The sequence below is a fragment of the Panthera tigris genome, chromosome E1 (assembly GCF_018350195.1).
Source record: "Panthera tigris isolate Pti1 chromosome E1, P.tigris_Pti1_mat1.1, whole genome shotgun sequence".
Lineage (NCBI taxonomy): Eukaryota > Metazoa > Chordata > Mammalia > Carnivora > Felidae > Panthera > Panthera tigris.
In genome coordinates, this window is record NC_056673.1 from 35,117,021 (window position 1) to 35,125,381 (window position 8,361).

An 8,361-nucleotide genomic window follows, 5' to 3' on the forward strand; every position below is an offset into this window, starting at 1 on the left:
TCGCCAAGTGTTGAGAACCAGACTCCATGGTGGAGCAGTCACAAGGCAGTTTGGTTTGAAGAAATTGAGCTAAGACACTTCAGAGCCTAGAAGTGGTCTTACGTGGCACTATCAGTGACAAAAAATGATTTTAAGTCATCTTTCTTTTTCACAACTTGTGGGCACCTTTTTCTCCAAAGCTAGCCTACTTCAAGGGCTAGGGGTGGAGAGGTGATTCTTCCCCATTGGTTTGTCCAGAGATACAGGCTCCTTCTATGTTCTTGTTCCGCTACCCTTGGGTCTTGCCCTCACTGGCATGCTCCAAGGTGGCTCCAAGCAGGAGTTGAAGGAAAATGGAGTGGGAAGGCACGCCCACTCCCTCTAAAGACCTGAAAGTCCCCCTTCAGCTCACGTCCCATTGGCCAGAACACTGTCACATGACTGCATCTAGCTTTTTGTTCTGAGTGGTCATGTAGCCTGCTAAAAAATTGACAGAGAATGGGGACAAGGAATATTGGGGGGGGGGGGGGTGGGCAATAGCTGGCATTGCCCAAATGTGAGAGAAAGATCAGGAAGCAGATGGGAATTGGCTTTCAGGCACAAGATCAGGATCCTCCCACTCTTCTGACTGAGCCAGCCAAGCACGCCTGTGCATCATTGATTTAAAGCGATTTCACAGGGGTACCTGGGTGGCTCAGTCGGTTAAGCAACCGACTCTCTTTTTTTTTTTTTTTAAGTTTATTTAATTATTTTGAGAGAGACAGAGACAGCATGAGCAGGGGAAGGGCAGGGAGAGAGGGAGGGAGAGAATCCCAAGCAGGGTCTGCACGGTCAGCTCAGAGCCCAAAGTGGGGCTCGAACTCACGAAACCATGAAAGCCATGAGATCACGACCTGAGCTGAAACCCAGAGTCAGACGCTTCACCAACTGGGCCACCCAATCGCCCCAAGGGACCAACTCTTGATTTCAGCTCAGGTCGTGATCTCATAGTTGGTGAGACTGAGCCCTGGGCTGGGCTCTGTGCTGACAGGGTGGAGCCTGCTTGGGATTCTCTCTCCCTTTCCCTCTACCCCTCCCCTGCTTGTGCTTTCTCTGTCTAAATAAAGAAAGAAACATTTTTAAAAAATGTATAACGGGGCGCCTGAGTGGCTCAGTCGGTTGGGCGTCCGACTTCAGCTCAGGTCACGATCTCATGGTCCTTGAGTTCGAGCCCCGCATCGGGCTCTGGGCTGATGGCTCAGAGCCTGGAGCCTGCTTCTGATTCTGTGTCTCCCTCTCTCTCTGCCCCTCCCCTGTTCATGCTCTGTCTCTCTCTGTCTCAAAAATAAATAAATGTTAAAAAAAATAAAATAAAAAAAATAAAATAAATGTATAACAATTTCACACACACAGGCCCAGATGAAAAGAGAGACAGATAAAACCATCTCTTTAAATCACTGATCATGCCGCTTGAGACCGGTTCTAAGGTCCTTTTTTTTTTTTTAACTTGAGAGAGAAAGAGATTGAACAGGGAAGAGGGATGGAGAGAGAGAGAGAGAGAGAGAGAGAGAGAGAATCTTAAGCAGGCTCCTGCTGTAGGGATCGATCCCACTCTGGGATCATGACCTGAGCTGAGTCAGACGCAGACGCCCAAGACCGGTTCCCGGTTCTAAGATCTTAAACAGCTTGCTCAGATGGCGACAGGTTCCCTGTGACAGTCCAAACTTAACCTTAGAGCAGCACAAGGGTCCAGCTTCTAAGGAGGAGTGCAAGACGGCCGGGCTCATCAAAACCCAATTATTTTCTCATAATGCACGCCTCTGGTACGATGTGACGTCCACCGCTGTCTTTCCATCAAGGAAGTTTGCCAAAAGCCACTTCTGCATTCTCTCAGAGAAAAATGTGTGTCATGAATAAACAGTTCTTTTACAAGCTTCTCAGAGAGTATTACGGGGATCTGCATTTGACTAAGAGGCGTGCAATTTTAAATGCTGCCTGTGTAGTTTTGTTTTTCTTCTTGCCTTTGGTGGGGGGAAAATCCGTCCATTTTGTCCTGGAAAGCTTATTTTACTCTTGTTCTCAAAAGAAAAAAAAAGGGGGGGCTCTAATGGTTTACCAGAAAGGTCACTGTACTTTGTTTGAAAATGATGTTAAAGGCTTGATGGCTTTATGCCACTATTTGACAAAGTTTCATAACACACAACGCTCTGGGGATTAAGATGGGCCAGTTAGCAAGTCTAGTGAAGCCCAGGGTTGGATATTCGATATTGTGCTCGCTATTTACACTTTTCTTTCTCAGCTGCCTGTGTGAAATCGTCACACGTGTCCCAGTTCTTGGACATTTACATTTTTTAAAGCCAGATTTTTGTTCTCGATCTACTCTTACAACCCGGTTCTCTGCTGTAGTATTTGGATTACTATTTCCATCGCTCCTTCTCAAGCTTTAATGAGCCTCTTTTGAACCATTGACTTACTTGAGTTAAGGATATTACACATCACAAAACGAATAACCAAAACCCATAAATGACATGAAAATATATCGCCTGACACAAACTGCCGAGATGGATCGACCAAATCCAAACCCGGTAGTGCGTGCGCGGTGTGGAATAATGTGAGAGTTAACGAAGGGCATAATGGGATCGCGGTGAAAATCTTAATGAGTTTTGCGTGTTTTTTTTTTTTTAACGTTTATTTATTTTTGAGACAGAGAGAGACAGAGCATGAACGGGGGAGGATCAGAGGGAGAAGGAGACACAGAATCTGAAACAGGCTCCAGGCTCCGAGCTGTCAGCACAGAGCTTGACGCAGGGCTCGAACTCACGGACCGTGAGATCATGACCTGAGCCGAAGTCGGCCGCTTAACCGACTGAGCCACCCAGGCGCCCCGAGTTTTGCATTTGAATGTTAGGAGTCAAAGAAGTCCCTCCTTTTTTCCTTGAAAATCTCCAACACCTGAGCTTGAGGGAGCCCCAGGGGTCCATGGACCACACTTTAGGAAAATTTCTGTAGCCAGCAAGCCTACCTACCGTCTGAGTCATGACATAGGGGACGGGGGGCGGGGGTGGGGGTGGGGGTGTCCTGTTACACTGCTGTCTGGCCACCTCTGGCTGGAAGTGAGTGTTTTTGGCCGGGCGACACGTTACGTGGGAGGAACGCTGATAGACACATAAGCGGCCACCCAAGAGAGATCTAGGACAATGTAATGACCAGAAACCCGGGCAGCTCAGTTTGAAGGAGACTCGTGGAAACATGAAGGGCCTGTCAGAACCCAGCTCGTCGTGGGCAACTCCAGCCACGTGGTCCCCTGATGTCCCGGCTTTAGATACTCAGCCTCTGCCAGGGCCCTTCTATAGAGCACACAAGAAGCTGTTTTTCCAACAGTGCCTAATTCTCCAATGCAGAAGGTCTTTCTCCAGAACCCCAGGGGTCTGCATCGTGGTTCTCCTGTTGGGGTGTCAAAATCCTCTCTGACGCCACAGATATGGTATGACGATACCATAGGGTCTGCGGGTCTTACGGTCCAAGTGGCCACACCTGGAACTGTTACAGGGCTCTTTCCTGCTCTGGGTCTCACCCAAATCTGGCAGCCTCTCACGCTACCTGTAAATGGGTCAGAGCCATCTTCCCAAGTGTAGACTGTGTTTTCTCCAGCGCTAGCAAAGCCCTACTAAATGTACTTACTTGCAGGGGCGACTGGGTGGCTCAGTCGGTTAAGCGTCTGACTTTGGTGCAGGTCATGATCTCACACTTCGTGAGTTCGATCCCCGTGTCAGGCTCTGCGCTGACAGCTCGGGGCCCAGAGCCTGCTTCGGATGCTGTGTCTCCCCTCTCTCTCCCCGTCCCCTGCTCATGCTCTGTGTCCCTCTGCCTCTCGATAATAAATAAACGTTAAAGAAATTTTTTGTACACATGATGTTAAGTGTAGGTCATCCAAAATAGCCGATCAAACTGATACTCTGTAGACAGTCCAGATGATCCAGGTCCCCTCAGGCTATGTTATGACAGAGAGTGGGAGTGAAATATACCCGGAGACAAGACCTTGAAGGCTGCTGCAATCCAGCCCAAGTGAATGCAAATTGTTTCCGCTCCTCTTGATAGGGAGGAAAAAAGAATGCACTTGTGGGACCAATGGCCGTGTACCATACACCCGCAGTGTGTTCAATCCGGTTTAGTAAAGCCATCCCACCTGGCCCAGAGGCGGCAATGAGACTAGCACTTGGTGCGTCCATTGCCGTCGTCCACCGGCAGCTGTCTGGTGACTTTCTGGTTTTGCATGACACATCCACCCTAGCAAGCCCACTTCTCTGCGCCTTTTGATCCTTTCCTGTCCGCTCTGGCAATTCGAGCATTTCCACTGCACTCGGCATGAAGTCGGCCCGCAGGTGATCCAGGTCCCAAATCCTGTGATAGAGTCTGTTTCCTGAGGTGCCTGTAGAGCCTGTGACTCTTGATCTCGGGGCTGCGAGTTCGAGCCCCACACTGGGTTTGGAGATTACTTAAAAAAATAATAATAATAAAGTCGGCTTCCTTGGACCACTCCTGGCCACCAACTGTCTTAGGACAAGCCCCTGGGAAACGGACTCTGAAATGGAGATTTGGGTGCAGGAATTTGTTGGGGAGTGAATCAATCAGGGCTCGACAGAGAGAGAGAGATCTTTAACTGCAATACATTCATCACGGACGTCTCCACCGATCCCACGAAGAGTTCTGGAGCTGAGATGGTCCTTTGGAGTTGTCCCCCCTGGAGACAAGGGTTTGGGCGTTTGTACCCGCATGTCAACCAGTCATAGGATGACTGCCTCCGAGGAGGAAGCATGATCTGTGGCAAAGGCAATCCCTTTGGCGGACAGCGATTCTGGGAGAGGGCTGGGGAGTCAGCGGCTCCCACATTGCCATCCGCTTGGGAAATGGGTGTCTCAGTCCTGCGGTGGGTGCCTGGACGCACATCCCAGGAGTGCCTACGGCACAGGTTGGGGAAAGGCAGATTTCAAAGACCCCTCCGGCCATCAGAGCTTCTTTGAAAAATAGCGACAGCCCTGTCACCAGAAGTATGTGAGCCTGAATCTATAATTACCTGTCCCGGGTCTTACAGAAAAAAAGCATGGGCCGAGCAGAGCTTGGGCTCAATTAACAGTTTTCAGGGGGCACCTGGGTAGCTCAGTCCGTTAAACGCCCGACTCTTGGTTTCAGCTCAGGTCATGATCTCACAGGTTTGTGAGTTCAAGCCCCACATGGGGCTCTGTGCTGATAGTGTAAAGCCTGCTTGGGATTTTCTCTCTCCTTCTCTCTCTGCCCCTCCCCTGCTTGTGCTCTCTCTCTCTCTCTCTCAAAATAAATAAATAAATTAAAAAAAAAAACAGTTTTCAAACTGGGTTCCAAGGCACCTCGAGGGTCTCTCAGACTTCTCAGGGGGCCACATGGAGATTCAGGTTCAGGTTCATCCCGCACCCCTTGCCATCACTGCTGTGACCAGGACAGCTCCATTGTCATCTGCTGATATACTAGGGCTCTCTGCACAAAGTTTTGTTTGTGGAAAGTCTTTTGCTGCTGGAAAATAACACGAGGAAATTTTGCAGAATACCTAACCAGGACTCCTCAAGATATCAAGGCGACGAAACATAAGGAAATACTGGGAAACCATCATAAACCAGAGAGGACCAAGGAGACATGACAACCAGATACAATGTGACGTCCCTGATGGGATCCTGGAACAGAAAAGGGACACGGGCAGAAAAACTAGTGAAACCCAAGTAAACTCTGGAGATTAATTAATAGTAACATACCAATATTGACTTCTTCATTTTGGCAAATGCACCGTGGTGATGTAGTCTGTGAATGCTGGGGAGAACTGCGTGAGGGATAAATGGGACTTTTCTGTATTTCCTTTGCAACTTTTCTGTAAATCTAAAATTGTTCCAGAATAAACACATTCTTCTGGAAAAAATCGCATTAGGAGCCCATCGGACAGATGAGTTCCAAATATTTCCAGAAATGAAAAGACAGATGGGCTTTGCTGATCTAGGAAGGCTTCCAGGAGGAGGCCAAGCTTGGATCTTAGGTGGGATTGGGATGTCAGGATTGGGTAAGTTTCCTGCCCACAGATTTCTCTGTGGAATGTTGGATGTTTATATTCCTGTCTTTCCTTATCTCCAGGAAAGTAAGGACCCATCTGGAAAGGAGGGAACTGAAGTTGGGCTCACTGGGGTGGATGGAACTATTGAAACATTAAAGTTCGAACAGGCTTTGAAGGGAGATCGAGAGGCTGGTTTGTGCCTTGGTCTCTTCATCCTTGCTTAGGGGCCCAAGCTGAGGCCAGGAGAAGTCAGACAAAGGAGGAGACACAGGCCATGCCCCCAGTCTGATGGAAAAACCCAGGGTTATTATCTCAAGGGACCCCAATGTGGTGGGGACAACACAGTCCCTGCTCTCAGGGAATCTCAGTCTCAATGAGGAGACCATAGTTCCTGCCTCTGGGAGCCTCCTGTCCGATGGGAGGGACACAGTCTGAAGGAGGAGGCAGGATACATCCCACAGATGCAGCGATATCTAAGCTAACTTGCGGATATTGGTATTCAGGGACAGGGAGAGCCTGGGAGGAAGGCTCGAAGAGAAGAGGACTGTGGCTCTTGTACAAAGAAACCAGTAGGAAGGGTCCTGGGACAGAGCTGATAGGCCCCCTGGAAGGGGGTCCTGCTCAGATACGGATGTTCGCTCTGACAATGGGGGCCATCAAGCCTCTGATCCCTTGTCCTCACAAGGACTGAGAGCAGCTGAGAAGCAGTGAAGGGACAGTGAGGGACAGGCGATGGATGGATACACACGGAGGAGACAGATAGGGAGAGACTCAGCCAGAGATGCCAGCAGAAGATCTGAGATGGAGAGACACAGAATGGATGTGAGCCTAAGACCAACATAGGGGCAGAGGCAGAGAGCCCGCGCCCCTGTCCCTGTCCCTGTCCCCCCACCCCCCCAGGCCTCGGCCTCCAGCCGACCCAGCCATGGCCCCCCGCTGGCCTACCCCATTTGCATCCGCCTGCCTCCAGGCTCTCTCAGCCTCTGGCACTGCCCCGGTGTTTTCCCTCACTAGGTATGAAATGCAAGCTAGAGCCAAAATCCACGTGTCCTAGCTGGCTGGGGAGGAGGCTCCCCGGGAAGGGAAGCGAGTGAGTGCGGGCACAGCCCCTGTCCACTGTGCAGTGCGGGGCAGGGGCAGGGGCAGGTGGAGGAGGCAGCGAGGACCTGTGCCTTGCTCCTCTGGGTGTGCTCAGGGCCTGGCCCAGTGCTGGGCACGACGGGGCGGTCAGCAGTGGCTCCTGACTGGCCGAACGAGTACTGCCCGGTCAATATTAAAGAACGGGTGATGGCACGGTGGTGAGAGCCTGGGTTCAAATCTCAGCTTCACAACTTCCTGGCTGTGTGACCTCGAGCATGTTCCTGGACCTCTCTGAGCCTCGGTGTCCTCCTCTGCAAAGCAAGGATAAGGATGTTAACAAAACCCGGCCTTGTAGGATCGTTGTGGCCGTTCGGTGAGCTACTGTGGCCCTTAGGACAGTGCCTGGCATACAGAAAACACCAAACACCTGGGGGTGCCTCACGGGTATGGTTTTCCTGCCTGTGTCACATGCATATGTGTTCAGTGTGGAAGTGGTGTGGGCAAGGGTGCCCGTGGGTTGGGGCATGGGATCTAGTCACAGATTCACCACCTCTTGGCGGGGGGGGGGGGGGGGGGGGGGGGGGGGGGGGGGGGGGGGGGGGGGGAGGGTCCCTAGCAAGGGGCTTCTCTTCCTCTACAGAATGGGTGTAAGATCTTCCTGGGGCGGGGGGGGGGGGGGGTCAGGGAGGAGGAGCCAAGTGCCACTTGAAGCCCGATTGAGGGCCGTATTCCTTCCCGCGTTGGACGTGGTCTGTTGGACGCGGCTATGCGTGTCTAGCCGTTTGCACGGATTTGCAAATAGGGGAGGCATGAGACCATGGAACGAAGCCTGATCCAGCTGTCGGGGCACCTGGGGCCTGCCTCAGCTCTAGGAAGAGCATCCTGGGGCCCCGCCTTGCTCCCCCCGGGTCTCAGGTTCTCCATCTGTACCAGAGACGTGCCAAGACTGACCTCCCAGAGCTGTCGTGAGGATGAGATGAGATGATGCGTGAGGTGCCGTCAGCCGACGGCCCTTCTCAAGAGCTCTCCGGCCGCCACGGTGCTGCGGTTCGCTTCCGGCCGCCTGACACTGTGAGCCTTCCCATGCGTGCGCGCAAATGGAGTGTGCCGTTTGCGCAAGGGGCCAGATCTTCAGGAAACGGAGGAGGAGATCCCTTGGCATCCATCCTGGGTCTCTTGGACCCGTCCAGTGGCGCTTAAGCCCGCAGAGCCAGGCTGCCTGGGTTTGAATCCAGCTCGGCCACTTCCTA